This window comes from Callithrix jacchus, chromosome 10 (assembly GCF_049354715.1).
Source record: "Callithrix jacchus isolate 240 chromosome 10, calJac240_pri, whole genome shotgun sequence".
Lineage (NCBI taxonomy): Eukaryota > Metazoa > Chordata > Mammalia > Primates > Cebidae > Callithrix > Callithrix jacchus.
This window is the reverse complement of record NC_133511.1, coordinates 7035048-7053436: the sequence shown is the minus strand read 5'-3', so window position 1 is coordinate 7053436 and position 18389 is coordinate 7035048. Positions and strand designations below refer to the sequence as shown.

General features: G+C 38.8%; 1 long non-coding RNA gene across 1 annotated transcript; it reads left to right on the top strand.

Moving 5' to 3' along the window:
* Window positions 1–5186: 5186 nt before the first annotated feature.
* Window positions 5187–18037, top strand: LOC144578029 (uncharacterized). Its single transcript, XR_013523001.1, has 2 exons — window positions 5187–6957; window positions 12345–18037. It is a non-coding gene; the product is annotated as an uncharacterized LOC144578029 (long non-coding RNA).
* The last annotated feature ends 352 nt before the right edge of the window (window positions 18038–18389 follow it).

The window sequence follows — 18389 nt, the reverse complement described above, 5'->3', positions numbered from 1 at the left end:
AAGTTACCATATGACTCAGCAATCCCACCTCTAGATACATGTCCAAAGGAAATGAAATCACTGTCTTGAAGAGATACTTGAATTTTCGTGTTCATTGAAGCATTATTCTCAATATCCAAGATATGGTATCAACCTAAGTGACCATCAATAGATGCATGGGTACAGAAAATATGGAACATATTACACAATGAAATACTATTCAGCCTTAAGAAAGGAGATTCGCTTATTTGAAACAACATGGATGAACTTGGGGGATACTCTGTTAAGCCAGGCACAGAAGGACTGAGGCCTCATGATGTCACTTACGTGTAGATTCTAAGAAAGTCAGACTCACAGAGGAAGAGAGTAGAATGGTGGTTACCCGCGGCTGGATGGGGCTGGGGGAGATTGCAGAGATGTAGGTCAGAGGGAGCAAACTTTCCTTTAGACGAGAAATAAGTTCCGGAGACGCGCTGTGCAACATGACACTGTAGCCGGTAACTGCATTCTGTACATGTATATAACAATGTATACTGCCTTATGTATGCTATATACAACTTAAAATTCTGTAAAATTACAATTGCTAAGAGAATATACTTACGTGTTCTCACCAAAAAAAAGTATGTGAGATAATACACATATTAATTAACTTGATTTGCCCATCCCACAATATACATCTTTCAAAATATCATGTGGTACCCCATAAATATATCATTTCTACTTGTCAGTTAAATAGCAACAATTTTAATGAAGAAAATCCTGTGATTTGTGACAGTGGTTAAACCTGGATGACGTTATGCTAAATGAAATAAACCAAGAACAGATACTGCATGATCTCACTTATATGGGGAATCTAAAACAGTTGATCTCATGGAAATGGAGAGTAGAATCCTGTGTGCAGGGGCTGGGGCAATGGGGAAAATGCGGCTACAAAGTTGCAGTTACGTAAGATGAATAAATCTGCAGATATACTGTTCAGCAGGGTAACTGTAGTTAATGATCCTATAACGTATACTTACAATTTGCAAATGGAGTAGATCTTAAATATTATTAGGCCACATAAATACATAATAAATTAGCTTTAGCCCTCATAAAGCCCACTTAAATATTATTAGCCCAAATAAATACACCCAAAGGTAGTTACGTGAGGTGATTAATATGTTAGCCAGCTTGTGGTAATGATTTACAATGTACAGATATATCAAAACATCACATATTCTTTAAATATAATTTCTATTTGTCAATTATAACACAATAAAGCTGGGAAAATAATTAAAAATAAAAAGAACACATATGGATAAACGTATACTCCTTTTTTGGATATGATTGCCCACTTCATTCCTGTTTTTCTGTAGACATCTTGGCGGGACTAGACAGTTTTATTATTAGGGAGTGAAGCAATTCTATAGCGACCTGTGAAACCTGCTTTTAGAGAATGGAAATTCCTTTTCTGTTATCAGTTATTAATTGTTATTTCAACAGATCTGAATTTTTCAAGTGCTTGATTTTGTTTTACATTGTAAAAATACTAATTTTTTGTTCTTTTGATGTGGTGGGTGGTTGTACACAAAATGAAAGGCAGAAAGCTAACCTAGGTGGGGCATGCTTATCAAAAACGATGAGAAATTCAAACTTGTTGATAAAAGAATGGAGAGAAAAACCACTTGGCTTTGTTCCACAATCATGGAAAAATCTGGCATTATACCAACTCTCTCTGGATGTCATTTACTTTTTTTTTTTTTTAACTTGTAAGAAATGATCTGAAGGAGTAACATATTATACACCAAAAAATAGAAATAGAAAAGGCAAGTAAAATACTACTCAACACAACAGCATTCCACATGGGCTTATGTGAACTTTACTTGTGTTCGGGTTCACAGAGTCTATCAGCTATCCTCTCACCATCTGGTGCTGCTGATCGAGATCAAACCTGGGCCAATACTGACATTATACAAGCAGCGTTAGCCAAAGAGGCCGGTTGGATATTACATTTTTTGAGCAGAGAAAATTGGCACAGTCGTTTGAGTTCAGAGAGGTGTTACTCCTTTGCGAGGAGTTTCTGCTTACTGATCTCAGCTCTGCGCGGTTACACAGGACTGTATACTTAATATTTTGGCTTCAGCCATTACAGTACTTTTCTTCTTGTCTGCTCTCTATACTGAGCTCTTATGAAATATTTGGTTTGAAGAAAAAATTTTCTGCTCTTAGAATAGGCATGTATCCCACTACTTTATGAATGGCCATATATTTAAAAATAGCATGTAAGTTAATTTATTTTTTGAAAATGAAACACTTTTAAATCGAAGAAGGGAGCTCAGTTTTTTAAATATAACCTCTTCCACTAATTCTTCTAAGATTACTTTTCTTTTGTATGCTTAATGATGATTGCTAATTTGTTTCTGAAAAATCCAAAAATTTAAAAAAATGTTAAGTCCGCCTAAAGGAGAGTGTGTTTATAAAGACAGAGGAATCATGTCTGTCTCCAACTTATCTTCCTTCCCCCAGTCTCCGTATTTGTCCGTAGCTCCGTGCCTTTACTTATAGTCTGTTTGCTCAAATGCTGACTTGTTTCCTCTTAGGCTTTTCAAACTCATCTTTTCTTTAAGGTCCAGCCAAAAGTTCACTCCTTCAACAAATTTCTCTCTGCAGACCGACAGACACTTCATTTTCTTAATGTTTATTTTGTTGTGGAATGAACAGTGGGCATGTGTTCTTAAGCATCTGTTTGTGACTGGTAGTATATTGTGTTGTTATTGACTATTCATTTCCACCAGTGCAGTGAAGACAGTGGAATGAGTCTAACAGCGAAAGGAAATTATTAGTGAGCATCTGCTTAATTCTGGGCAGGGTACTGGATGCTTGCCTGTGCATTAGTTCATGATGCATTGATTAAGTTTGTGGACTCTAGAGTTAGACTCTGGGTTTAAAATGTAGCTCCTTTGCATGTCAGCTGTGTGGTCTTGGACAAGCTTCTCTGTGTTTCAGTTATTGTTTCATATGTAAACTGAGGGTAAAATAACCTCATTTGGTTAATGTGAGGATTAAATTAGATTGTCCATGTCAAAGACTTATAGCACCTGAAACACTGGAAACCCTCAATACATGTTAAATATTTCTATTAAAGAGTCATGCTATGACATAGCCTTTTTTCCATGTTGCAGGTGAAAAACCCAAGCTTGACAGATTAGAGAAATTGCACAAAGTTATGTTCATCTGTGGTAGAGCCAGCATTGACAAACACACATGCTTTATTCCAGAGCCCAATCTCTTTTATATATTTTTATTTTTTATATGGGGTCTCGCTCTGCTGCCCAGGCTGGAGTGCAGTGGTGTGATCTCGGCTCACTGCAACCTCTGCCTCCCAAGCTCAAGTGATTCTCCTGCCTCAGCCCCCTGAGTAGCTGGGATTACAGATGGGCGCCACCATGCCTGGCTAACTTTTTGTATTTTAGTAGAGATGGGGTTTCACCATGTTGTCAGGCTGGTCTCAAACTCCTGACCTCAAGCTTCCCAAAGTGCTAGGATTACAGGCATAAGCCACCATGCCTGGCCCCAAGTTCATTTTAATAACCATATTGTTTTTCTTTAGATTTGTATGGACTTTCTCATGTCATACTACCTCATTACATGACTTTTGCACTTCTTAAAATAGCCAGCTCAATGGTGCAAACTGATAAAGGTCAATTACATGAGATCATAAATGTTAAAGCACCAGGCAAATAGCTTAAAACTTAATATATTTTGGTGGTGCGCACCTGTGGTCCCAGCTACTCGGGAGGCTGAGGCAGGAGAATTGCTTGAACCCGGGAGGCGGAGCTTGCAGTGAGCTGAGATTGCACCACAACGCTCCAGCCTGGTGCTTGGCAACAGAGCAAGACTTTGTCTCAAAAAAAAAAAAAAAAAAACCCAAACAACATATTTGATACTATTACATACCCTCAGTGGGAAACGTCACAAAGCATCATGAATCTGCAATGGGAGGAAGACCTCTTCAGTTATGAGTAGTACAATGGGAAAATTTAGACAAGTAGTTTTTAGAGTGAGATCAGAGGCAGGGGATGTTGAATTATAAAAGGATGGTAGGTCAGTGGTTTTCACGTATTGTTAGGCATGGGATACTTTTTGGTTGAATTAAATCTTATAAGTTCAATCATTAATAACAAAGGTCAAGGTGAAGTTCTTTTGATTAGAACCGATGGAGGGACCACATCATCTCTGGCTTTCGGTCGCTCCCTTCATCCCTGTGGCACCTCCTCAGAACCTTAAGTGGCTTTAAGAAGAGATCCTGCCTTTCATTTTTTACAGTGAAGTAAATAAATCAAAGAGAGCTGAAGTGATTGGTCCAGGATCACAAGCCCAGAGCTCAAGAACTTGATTCTTTCGTTCTGCCATAGTGCCTCAAGGAGACACCTGGTCACCTCTTCTGCTTTTCCTTGTCTACATTTTTGTGACTATTTCTTACAGTTGGCATAATGGAGAACAAAAAGCTACTGCTCTCATCGCCTAGGTAAGAGAGTGCAAACACAACCACCCACATCACTCAGAAACCATGCACTTTGAATTGTTTGGAGGCAGTGAATCACCGCTGCAACAGTTTCCAGAGGAGACCAAGTTTTTAGCCTCTTTCATTTGAATGATTGCATGAAACGAAAAAGGATAAAATGAATATTTCAGTGTCTTTCAAGTAACAATGCATTTCAAAGATTTTTAGCTTAAAGTGATTGGGATAATAAAGGTGGCTGAACTCAGATTTTCAGGTCTAATTCTGAGAACCGTACTTCACATCAGTCAGCTCTCTTTCACGTCACTAGTGTAGGAGTGTTAGGGATATACCATGCCTTTTTAAAATTTACATAATTTCCACCTTTATTTTAGATTCAAGGGGCACATGTACTGGTTTGTTACCTGGGTATATTGCATGATGCTGAGGTTTGGGGTATGAATGATGCTGTCATCCAGGTAGTGAGCATAGCACCCAATGGGTAGTTTTTCAGCCTCCTTTTCCCTCCCTCCCTTCCTCTTCTACTAGTCCCAAAGGTCTATTGTTATCTTTATGTTCATGAGTAGCCAATGTTTAGCTCTCACATGTAGAAGTGAGAACATGCAGTATTTTGTTTTCTGTGCCTGTGTTAATTCACTTAGTATAATGGCCTCCAGTTGCATCCATGTTGCTTCATTCTTTTTATGGCTGCATAGTATTCCATGGTGTGTGCGTGTGTGTATATATATATATGTGTGTGTGTGTGTGTGTGTGTGTGTGTGTATATATATATATATATTCACCACATTTTTTTCTTTAATCCACCTTTGATGGGCACCTAGGTTGATTTCATGTTTTTGCTATTTTGAATAGTGCTGAAATAAACAAATGAGTGCAAGTGTCTTTTTGGTAGAATGATTTATTTTCTTTTGGATATGTACTGATAATAAGATTGCTGGCTCAAATGGTATTTCTGTCTGAAATTCTTTTAGATATTTTCAAACTGTTTTCCACAGTGCTTGAACTCATTTACATTCCCACCAACAATGTATAAGTGTTCCTTTTTCTTTGCAGCCTTGCCAGTTTTTTGATTTTTGATAATAACCATTCTGACTAGTGTGAGATGGTATCTCGTTGTAGTTTGAATTTGCATTGATAGACGATGTCTTCAAGGGAAAATATAATATGTGGAATAAAGCTGCAGCCTGGAACACCCTATAACATCAGGGAAATTTATCAGTCAGATAAATTCGAATTCATTCAGTTCCATCAATAAATGATTCATTTATATTCAACTGGGTTGGGATGAGAGGTGATATAAATGTACGCCATTGAAATGGTATATATTAAACCAACATATTAGGAATAACTACCAGGAACCTAGCACTAGGAATTTGAAAATGAACAGAGTCATGATTTGGCTTTTGTACTCAAAAAAGGGCTCAGTCTCAGTGATAGGGTTTGGATTTGTATCCTCACCCAAATCTCATGATGAATCATAATCCCCAGTGTTGGAGGAGGGGCCTGGTGGGAGGTGATGGGATCATGAGGTGGATTCCCTTCTTGCTGTTCTCCTGATAGTGAGTTCTTATAAGATCTTGTTTAAAAGTATGTAGCATACCCCCTCCTCCTTCCTCTAGCTCTGACTGTGTGAAGATTTGCCTTCTTTTCCTTTGCCTTTTGCCAATGTTTGTACAGTACCTGAGGCCTCACCAGCCATGTTTCCTCTACAGCATGAGGAACAATGAGCCCATTAAACCTCTTTTCTTTGTGAATTACCCAGTCTCAGTTGTTTCAACATAGCAGTGCTAGAGTGGACTAATATACTCAGATTACTTGCGCTAATCTCACATTTTGCACACATTAGATGAGCTGTTTTGTGGTTTAAACTGACACTAAGGAAGGAGGTTCAGGTTTTTAGGAGAGGTTGTAGACTTGCACAGTGTCCCGGAAGGACAATGTGGAAATGCATGTGGGAAGAGTATGGGATCTTGATTTAGAGGACTGAGCTAATCTCTTCTTGCTTGTATGACTTTGGACAACATGTCTAGATTTTATGGGCCTTAGTTATCTTGTCTGTAAATTGGAACTTGGACTAATATTCATTTTTGTGTTACCGTGGAGACTAATTAGATTATGAATTCTAAAGTGCCTTGTAAACTCTTTTAATACAAACATCATTTGGGGCCTTTCCAACCTGGCTTCTCCATGGCTCTTCTTAGCTGGGGCCTTGACCCAGATATGTCATGAAATGTAGTGAAATGTCTTTGTGAATTGCTCCCAAAATAATTGACTGGCACCAAACATTTCATGTGGTCATGAAGGGGGTCAAATCAACCTCTGACCATTTTAATGTTTATCTCTCTGTCCTAGATTTCTTCCAGGAGCTTCCACTCTTTTGTCATCTGTTACATAAAATATCTCCTCATTTTGAGAAGCGTAGGTGCCAAGACAACTCTAAGGTCCTGGGATTCCGCTTCCCTTCCAAGTGCTTTTCAGTGAGTTTTTCCAATAATATATCTTTCTTCATCAGCTACATTCAGCCTCTAACACTACAAAGTATTAAAACACATTTTATTGTTTTGTGCTATTACAATTTTTAAAATTGTGTTAAAATACATAATATAAAATCTACCATCTTAACCATTTTTAAGTGCATAGTTTAGTAGTGTTGAGTATACCCACATTGGAGACGTTTCACAACATCTGAGACTGGGTAATTCACACAAAAAAAGAGGTTTAATTGGCTCATGGTTCTTCAGGCTGTCAAGGAAGCATGGCTGGGGAGTCCTCAGGTAATGCACAACCATTGGCAAAAGGCAAAGGAGAAGCAGGCACATCTTCACACGGCCAGAGCTGGAGGAAGGAGGACGGAGGAAGGGGGAAGGAGGAAGGGACGTGCTACATACTTTTGAACAAGATCTCGTGAGAACTCACTATCAGGATCTTGTGAGAACTCTCTAACATTGTTGTGAAACATCTCCAGAACTTTTTCATCATAGCCATTAAACCACAACTCCGTTTCCCCCGCCCTCCATTACAATTATTTGAAAAATGTCTTAGGATAACAGCAATACTTACCTGGGGTTGCTCTTTGAATAAAGATAATGTGATAATATTAAAATATTTTTAGGAAGATGGAAAAAATTGTCAAGTAGTATAATTTGAATGAATGAATGAGTAATGAAGGAAAGGTAATTATTCTTAGTTTGGTCAGTGCTCTCCCTAGAAAGAAATGTGAGTGTGAGGTCAAATGTATCCTGAAACACAGGTAATTTTAGAAAGCACAAATCAATCTGGAACCAAATCTTAATGTTAGATCCAACTAATAACTGACCTGTGATGAATTTCCCAGTTCCACATTTGTCTTTTCTTCAGACTCAGATAATCTTTGCAGGAATCAAATGATCCTAAAATTTTTAAATTAGAATTCTTTTAGCTGCAAAAGAAATGTACTTCAAAGAAAGGTAACTAAAAGAACTTATGTATCTTGAGAGGCTTTTTCTATGTAATGTCTCAGATGCCACCTAACAGTACCGTGTTTTATATGGGCCATAGGCTTATGCTTTCTGTAGGAGAGACATTCTCCCTCAGCTCCCTATAAACTTTTGGTAAATAACTGTCATTGGCTATACGTGGGTCATGAATCTGCCCCTGGGCCAGTCTTGGAGCATGGTGTTCTTTGATTGAACAGCCTGGGTCATATGACTTCTCTTACGGTGAGGGAGGAAGGACCATGTGATTGATAATTCTATCAGGTGAGGACTAAAACAGCAGATGTAAACTATAGGGCTTTTCTTTTTTCAAGTCATTCTCTGGGCTGGAGAGGAACCACAAGGGCCCAAATCCCTAGAAATTCGGCTCAAGTGCCTGGATGCTGATTATTCCCTAGCTTGCTTTGTGAAGATCACCAGCTCTGTTTTAATTTTACAAAAAAGCATGATGAGCTTTTGAAAGATAATTATTTTAATAGATGATGATGACCAATACTATTATTTATAAATTTGTGCTTCTGTTTTAAACACATCAATGGCAATGTTTCACTGAGTTGGGAAACTCTAGTTTTGTGGTGTCCCTAAAATTTTATGGCATTAGTACCTAAAATTGTCTCTTGAATCATCTACATTTACGAGAAAGATAGAAGTTTGAAAAAACACCGCAGTGGCTCACACCTGTAATCCCAGCACTTTGGGAGGCCGAGGCAGACAAATCACCAGAGGTCAGGAGTTTGAGACCATGGTGAAACCTCGTCTTTATTAAAAATACAAAATAATTAGCTTGATGTGGTGGCATGGGCCTGTCATTCCAACTGCTTGGGAGGCTGAGGCTGGACAATCTCTTGAATCTGAGAGGCAGAGGTTGCAGTGAACCAAGAATGCACCGTTGCACTCCAGTCTGGGCAGCTGAGCAAGACTACATCTCAAAAAAAACAAACAAACAACAACAACAACAAAAAAAGAAAAATAGGTCTTTGATTTGTGGCTCTAGCCATATCCTGAAAACTTTAAAAATATTCTCTAAATTCTCTGAGCCTGTCCTGCTGTGACTCTGAGGTCTAATAAATGTTACCTCTCACACCTGACCCCCAATCCAGTAGCTCAGACAGAGCTTCAGCAGGTAGGATAAATTAACCCCAGTTAGGTTTTTGCCTCTCTGCTTGTTGATGTGATACATATATATATATCTATATATATATCTATATATATATATATCTTTTTTTTTGACAGAGTCTTGCTCTGTCATCCAGGGTGGAGTGTAGTGGCATGATCTCGTCTTACTACAACCTCTGCCTCCTGGGTTGAAGCCATCCTCCTATATCAGCCTCTCGAGTAGCTGGGACTACAGGCGCCTGCCACCACACCCAGCTTACTTTTGGATTTTTTTGTTAGAGATGGGGTTTCTCCATGTTGGCCAGGCTGGTCTCCAACTCCTGGCCTCAAGTGATCTGCCTGCCTTGGCCTCCCAGAGTGCTGGGATTGAGTGTAAGCCAGCATGCCAGGCCTGTGTTTCATATCGTTAGTATTGGCTCTGACATCTGAATTCAGTTTTGCAGTTTTTTCTGTTCCAATGGGCCTATTAGAAATTCAAGGTTAGGGGCTGGGCGCGGTGGCTCAAGCCTGTAATCCCAGCACTTTGGGAGGCCGAGGCGGGTGAATCACGAGGTCAAGAGATCGAGACCATCCTGGTCAACATGGTGAAACCCCGTCTCTACTAAAAACACAAAAAGTTAGCTGGGCATGGTGGCGCGTGCCTGTAATCCCAGCTACTCAGGAGGCTGAGGCAGGAGAATTGCTTGAACCCAGGAGGCGGAGGTTGCGGTGAGCCAAGATGGCGCCATTGCACTCCAGCCTGGGTAACAAAAGCGAAACTCCATCTTACAAAAAAAAAAAAAAAAAAAAAAAGAAATTCAAGGTTAGTTACCTGGATGACCAATTAATCCAACTGTGGAGGTCCACGCTGCTTAGGCCATTTCCATGCAGTTGCATCTGAAGTGAGGTATTTAATGAGCTTCTTCTAGCTACCTAGATACAGACCTGGGGAAGTCAAGCTTTGGTAGAAATGATGGTAGGAAATTATGTATATTTGCCATGATGCAGGGAAGAATATAGTCTTTGGGTATAATCAATCATAATCATTCTAATCACAAGGGTGCATGTAGAGGGATTTTCACTGAGACTTTTTTTTTTAATAGTCAAAGCTTAAAAATAATTGAACTCTACAATGAGAGAAGATTTGCTCAATAACTTATGGTGGTATTCACACCACAAAGTCATGAATATAGGTAAAAAAATTAAAAATGAAGCAGACATGTTTATGTATATATTCATCAATATGTATGATCAGGGTCGTTTATTAACTGATAGTTAATAAGTTGTTATGTACAGCATAATTTCATTATTTATAAAATAAATGAGTATTACTTGTGTGTATTTTTAGAGATTAGAGGTGAGAATTTGGTATTGCTGTAATGGTATTATGGTCAGGGATGCAGGGCTATGAAGATTCTGTCATGCTGATCATGTGTCTTTCTCAGGGTGTTGCCAACCAAACTAGTGATACTCAAGAAATGATAAGAGACGGTATTGTTTATTAGTAACTGGATAAACACCTAGTTCACCCTGTGAGCTTTCTGTTAAAAGATGGATAGGAGGCCAGGTGCGGTGGCTCACGCCTGTAATCCCAGCACTTTGGGAGGCCGAGGCGGGTGGATCAGGAGGTCAAGAGATCGAGACCATCCTGGTCAACATGGTGAAACCCTGTCTCTACTAAAAATACAAATTAGCTGGGCATGGTGGCGAATGCCTGTAATCCCAGCTGCTCGGGAGGCTGAGGCAGGAGAATTGCCTGAACCCAGGAGGCGGAGGTTGCGGTGAGCCGAGATCGCGCCATTGCACTCCAGCCTGGGTAACAAGAGCGAAACTCCGACTCAAAAAAAAAAAAAAAAAAAAGATGGATAGGAGAACGTGGTTATATCCAGAGATCTTTAAGTGAAGGCTCCTGCATCTACGTTGGCTGAGTAAATAGAATCTGCCTCTATTTAATTATAATTACGGAGTAGATGGGATGGGGACACACACACACACACACACACACGAACAACACTCTTTCTATTCCTTGGTTTTCTTGTCACTGAGTCATAGAAAGAAGTGAGCCAAAGGAAGACTTGGGGTCTGTAAGGAATAATAACTTGGTCCACTGGTTAAATATGGCTCAGTGACCATTCTGAACTCTGGCCGATCAGATGAAAATGATCTCTTCCTAAGAGACGTTCCCGTGGGGTATGTGTGGAGTGAGTTAGGGGAGAAGCAGAAGGGCCCATGCGTTTCTCTCGGAGTATGCATGTGTACAGGAAAGACTGGAAACATTTACATCAAAATATCATAGTACTTTTTTAAATGGGTAGTGAAATTACAGCTGATTATAATTTGTATACATTATTGATTGTCTATACTTTCTAAGTTTCTTCAGTGAACATAGAATTCTTGTATAATAAGCCATTTATAAAAGTTCAGCTTTAGTGTCATTTTAAGCAAACACTCCCACCTTCCAGAACTAAACTCTGATGTTTGCATCTGCATGACAGTTTGCCTATAGTCATCTAGGGGCACTCTGAAGAGGTAACCTCCTTCTCTCTCTTTTTTTTTTTTTTTTTTTGAGACAGAGTTTCGCTCTTGTTGCCCAGGCTGGAGTGCAATGGCATGATCTCGGCTCACTGCAACCTCTGCCTCCTGGGTTCAGGCAATTCTTCTGCCTCAGCCTCCTGAGTGGCTGAGATTACAGGCACACACAACCATGCCCAGCTAATTTTTGTATTTTTAGTAGAGATGGGGTTTCACCATGTTGACCAGGATGGTCTCGATCTCTTGACCTCGTGATCCACCCGCCTCGGCCTCCCAAAGTGCTGGGATTACAGGCACGCACCACCATGCCCTGCTAATTTTTGTATTTTTAGTAGAGACGGGGTTTCACCTTGTTGACCAGGATGGTCTCGATCTCTTGACCTCGTGATCCACCCTCCTCGGCCTCCCACAGTGCTGGGATTACAGGCTGAGCCACCACACTTCCCTTTTCAACGGGAAACATTCCTCTAGCCCATTATTCAGATGAGGCTTAACAGGTCTTATGAGCTCTGATCGGGACCTTTGCTGAATGGCCATGATGCTGCTGCCCTGATGGGCCTGAGATGTGAGCACGTACAAGGAACATTATAACTTGATTGGAAACTTCAGGGAAGGCTGCTGGGGGAAAGCAGCAAACCAATAATGATTGAAGAAGTTCATACTGAGCTAGGGCTTGCTGTGTAGCAGGGACTGGTAAAAGCTTTACTTAACCCATTTGGTCCTTGCGACTCCATTAATTAGAAATTATTACTCTCATTTTGCAGAAAAAGTTCCAGGGGGTTAAAGGATTTGTTAAAGCTCATTAAGCTCAGAACTGGCCGAGGGAGAATCCAGACCCAAGCATCTGTTAACCAGTGTCCAGTCATCAACCACTCAGCGATGCAAGACTGGCTGCAGGTGGGACTCCTCATTCCACAGCTAACTCCTACTTGCTTTTCAGGTTAACCTAATGCCATCAGTTTATCCAGAAGATTCCCCAATTTTATTCCATAGTATCCAAGGCACTTGTCATATTGAGTTGTGATTTTTTTTTAAAAACATATTCCCTCTGCTATACTGTGAGATCTTTGAAGATGGAAGTGGTGACTTGGGATTGTCTTCCAGGCGATTACCACATTGGCTGACTCCTAAATGTGCTCAATTAATACTGGGTGAATATTTAATCCGCTAGGCATGGTGGACACATTAATTTCACAAACTGCAAAATTCCACTGAATCAAAAGTAGGAATTGAAAATATGCCTAGGGGACTATCTAGATAGTGTCCTGTCAGGATAGAATGTGGCTCATTGAATTGCCAATATGCATGGTCCTGGGCTTGGTTACAGGCCAGGTTAACTAGGTGTTATCTCTACTCTCTAAGAATTTACAGTCTAAGGAAGCAGGCATGAAGTTACCATTATACCTATCAAGACAACAGTGTTTTTGCTCCGGGTCGAATATCACACTTTGTACTTTGAGGAATAGAGAAAAAAGGAACACAGCCACAATGTTAAAAAAAAAAAAGTTTATAATTATTGAGACAAAAACCATACTCATTGCTTTGCTTTTTTCTTCATAATTATCTGTAGTATACACAAATAAATTTGTGGTTCTGTTCTTAGAGTTAGCGTTTCTCATCGGCAGTTTTGATAGTGTTATTTGTATTTAAATGCGTTACTTGTCTTAGTCTTTGCAGTAGCAGTCTGAGGAAGACACTGTTATTATCCGTATTTTTGAGATGTGATTCCAGCGTTTGAGGAACAAAGAACACAATTCCATTTTAATGATTTTAATGATTTTATCTGAAAAAGTAATAAAAGATAATCTAGAATTTTATTTTTTAAAAAAACACAGGATAAAATGTCTCATTACATTCCAAATCCAAGATAGTAATGTACTATTAACAAGCACTTTACTCAGTTTTGCTTTTTCAAGTCAAACTGTTGCAACTTGTTGCTAAGCACGGGAAGAATCGGAAGGGAAGTGTTTCTTGGAGGAGATGGCTCCGAGTTGGTCTTTGCAAGATTTTTTTTTAAAAGTTTAATGTTTCTTAAAAGAGATTTTATTTTCAAGTTAAAAACTGTCTACAATTGTTCATTTTTTTGTTCTTTGTTGCTGACTAGTCTGCAGATGGGCAGAGGATTCTGTGCAAACGGACTGGTTTGTGCATAGACTGCAATGTTTATTATTTTCAGAGGTTTATGCTCCGTCACTGAGAATTAGGATGTTAATTTGATAAGTTAGGGACTCTCTAAATTATCTTCTATTTACTCCTAATAGCTGTTATTGGATTTCTAAACTTAAAGGCAAGAAGGGTGGGGAAATTATATTTAGTGACTCTCAGTTGGAGGAAGTAAAAAAATGGAAACATGTACAAAGTCTATTACAAGAGATGATTGAAAATTCTGAGGCAATGTAGTGGCATGCTGTCTTCTCCAGATTTTTCTTTAAAAAAAATCCTCGAAGATACAGAAAATTTTCAAAAGCACTGGGAATGAATAAGAGTGCACTCTAAATTAACATCTGGGAGGAGTTCTCAGGAATTGAAAAGCTGACTGGGTTAGATTGAGAAACACTTTCCTAGGCTACGCATGCTGACTCCATTGCATGAGAAGGGTTTGATTAATTTAATCTACCTAATTCTAGCCCAGGAAGAAAGGCTGTACTTGTCAAGCAGGCCACCCTATACCGCACAGGAAGTATTTTCTGAAGTAGAAAAGGTCTTAAATCAGTGTCTCGGTGTTTCACCTCCTGCTCTAACCCAGGAAAACAAATAGTCTCTTCTGACACTGATTTTACACTGCAGCTTTTAGTATACAAAGCAGGGAAAAGAGGATGTGTATTAACTTTTTACATTCCAGGATATGTATTTTATTATCTAACATGGAGAATTCAACAGCAAAGAAGAATATTTTAACATATTTCAGCAGAGCCACAAGGTATCAATGCTTGCTACACACCATAAATTGGATTAAGGATATACTCATTACTATGTTTCTAAGTTTAGATTTGAGATAAGCTATCTAATGCCCCAAATGCCTAATAAAGAGATGCTTAAGGACAAACAATTTACCATGTCTGTTGGTAATGCTAGACCTAAAGAAATCTCAACTCAGTCAGGCATAAATATAAACAAATAAGCAAAGAAAAGCAAAATTGAGTCTATAAAATATTCTATAGCACCAAAAGTTATGTTAACCTGAAGGCTCAAAGGAAAAATATGCCTCTAAAATTTATTTGTGACAAGAAATAGCGGAATATCTAGATAATATCTGATCAAACATATACAAAGCATAATTACAGAAATAAGCAATATTATAATATGAATCTGGATTTTGAACAATTGATTACCGGCACTTTTGGTTCCAGTCACAATAGAGTAGCTAGTATTGGATTTAATTTCCTGTAGTAAACAACTATAAACTAGAAGATAGGCAAGAAACAGGACTTTTAGGCATTGCACATTGGATAGCAGGAATTTGCAATATTGGAGTGAAGCATACAAGGTAAGATCTATATTCCGTCAAGTTTTCTGTTAGGGAGCGTTTCCTAGAGTTTAACAGTGACATACTACTCAGGCAGGGAATCTTAGCCTCTCTGGGCAGAGGAATCAGAGTTTGGACTTTGTGGTTGCTTAAACAGCAGCTGAATTGAAAGGGCAGAGTACCAGAGAGAAAGAGCTGCAAAGAAGATTTGGAAATTTGTGTAGGGGTTTCTCTTAAGTTCTTGAACAAATCCTAACTAAATTGTGTATAGGTAGGATAAGACTGCTGAACAGGACCTATAGGGCTAGCAGAGAATTGCTGCTGGGGTAGAAGAGAGATTGCGTAATGCTAAAGAGGTATTGGAGCCAGAGTAGAGAGATCGTAGTGCACATCCTGATCAAATTTAAGACCTCAGGGAAATAGTTTTCAGAGTAGCTGCCATATCCTAGGGATAATTGCTATTAACAAACATGGATGCCCTTAGGTATTTAGGACTAACTTCAACATTAAACAAATCCTCAAAAAACCTAAAATCAAATACCTATAGGATCAAAGTGGTTCACCCGTAATTTATTGTCTATTAGACAAAATATAGCCCTTATTGAAGGAAGATGAAATAATCCAGAATCTACATAGTATTCTATCTACAACATTCATGATACAATAAGAAAATTACTAGATATGTAAAGAAGAAGGAGACTGTGGCACATAGCCAAGACAAAAATCAGTCTATAGAAGAAGGTCCAGAGATGCTAAAGACTTTAAATTATCATTATAAAAATATTATTTATATAAAATAATTTGGAGAAAAAAAATATGTGCAGTCAAACAGATGTGACATTTTAGCAGAGAAACAAAGTATTTAAAAAAAGTTAAATGGACATTTTAGAACTAAAAATTACATCTAGAATAAAAAATTAATTGGATGGACTTATAAGCATATTGAATAGTACACAGAAAGAAGTAGTAATCTCAAAGAAAGGGAAACAAATTATTCAAACTGAAGTAAATAGAGAAAAGACAGTGTAAAAATTAAAATGAACAAACATAAAAACCCCAGCATCTATCACAACATTAAATGGTTTAATGTATGTTTATTTGGAACCCCACGAAGAGAGAAGAGATAGAATATGGTAGAAGAAGTGGGTACAGATTTTCTAACACTGATGAAAGACGCCAAATTCAAAATGTATTCCCTTTTTGCTTAGCAAAAGAACAAAGCAGGCAGTGTCATGCTACCCAACTTCAAACTGTACTCCAGGGCTGTAGTACCTGAAACAGCAGGATACCAGCACAAACCAGACACGTAGACCAATGGAACAGAATAGAGAACCCAGGAAGAAGTCCACATACCCACAACCACCTGATCTTTGACAAAGCTGACAAAAACAAGTGATGGGAAAAAAGCTTCCTCTTTAGTAAATGGTGGGGAGAACTGGCTAGCCATATGCAGAAGATTAAAACAGCTTCTTCCTTACACCATATTAAAACATCAACTCAAGATAGATTAAGGACTTAAATGTAAACCCCAAACCATAAAAACTCTGGAAGACAACCTAGGCAATACCATCTACACATAAGAACTGGCAAAGATTTCGTGATGAAGATGCCAAAAGCAATTGCAACAAAAGCAAAACCTGACAAATGGGATCTAACTAAGCTAAAGAGCTTCTGCAAAGCAAAAGAAACTATCAACAGAGTGAACAAACATCCTACAGAATGGGAGAAAATATTTGCAAACTATGCATCTGACAAAGGTCTTATATCCAGTATCTATAAGCAACCTAAACTAATTTACAAGAAAAAAAACCAAACCCCATTGAAGAGTGGACTAAGGACATGAGCAGACAGTTTTCAAAAGAAGACATACATGTGACCAACAGCATATGAAAAAAAGTTCAACATCACTGATCATTAGACAAATGCAGATCAAAGCTACAGTGAGATACTAACACCCACCAGAATAACTCGTGTTAAAAACTACAAAAAATGACGTGCTAGAGAGGTTGTGGAGAAAAGGGAATGCTTATACATTGTTGGTGGGATTGTAAATTAGTTAAACCGTTATGAAAGATGGTGTGGCGATTCCTCTAAAAGCTAAAAACAAAACTATCATTCGACCCAGCGGTCTCATTACTGGGTATGTGCCCCGAGGAATAGAAACTGTTTTCTCATGAACACTCACATGTGCATATGTTCATTGCAGCTATTCACAATAGTAAGAACATGGAGTCTACCTAAATGTCCATCAGTGGACATACACACCATAGTATGCTATGCGGCCACAAAAATGGATGAGATCGTGACCTTTTAGGAACATGGATGGAGCTGGGGGCCATTATCTTTAGCAAACTAACATTGGAACAGAAAACCAAACACTGCATGTTCTCACTTATCAGTGAGAGCTAAATGATAAGAACACATGGACACATCAAGGGGACCAACAGACACTGGAGCCCCCCAGAGGGAGGAGGGTGGGAGAAGGAAATTCTACAGCCAGTAAAAATGTTCCTTAAAAATGAAGATAAAATTAAAGGATTTTAAGATGAAGAAAAAAATAATTATTGTTACTAGGTTTTGCACCTGGGTGATAAAATAATCTGTACATCAAATACCCATGACCCGAGTTTACCTATATAACAAACCTGCATGTGCACCCTTGAACCCAAACTAAAAGTTTAAAACAATTTCAGCTGGGCACGGTGGCTCATGCCTGTAATTCTAGCACTTTGGGAGGCTGAGGTGGACAGATCACTTGAGCTTCAGAGTCCAAGACAAGCCTGGGCAACATTGTGAGTTTCCAGCTCTAGAAAAAAAAAAAAATAGGCAGGCGAGATTGTGCATGCCTGTAGTCAGCTACCCAGGAGGCTGAGGTGGGAGGATCACTTGAGCCTGGGAGGTTGAGGCTGCAGGTAGTCATGATCGTGCTTCTGCACTCCAGCCTGGGTGATGAAGTGAGGTCCTGTCTCAAAAAGAAACAAACAAACAAAACATCATTAAAAAAGCAATTCTTTAGGCAGGATAAACACAAAGACCTCCACCCATTACTTCATAGGTTAGTTGCTGAAAAATAAAAATATAAAAATTTATAATACCAACCAGAGAAAGAGTACAAACTTTTTAGATAAGAAAGTGACTTCTTGTTGAAAATAAAAAGAAGCTAGAATAATAGAATGCGATCTTTAAAATCTTGAGGGAAAAAAGCTGTCACTGGAAATTCTACAGCCAGTAAAAATGTTCCTTAAAAATGAAGATGAAATGAAAGGATTTTAAGATGAAGAGAAACCAGGACAACCTGTTGCTATCAGAAACATCCTACAGGAAATAGTAGTAGGAACTTCTT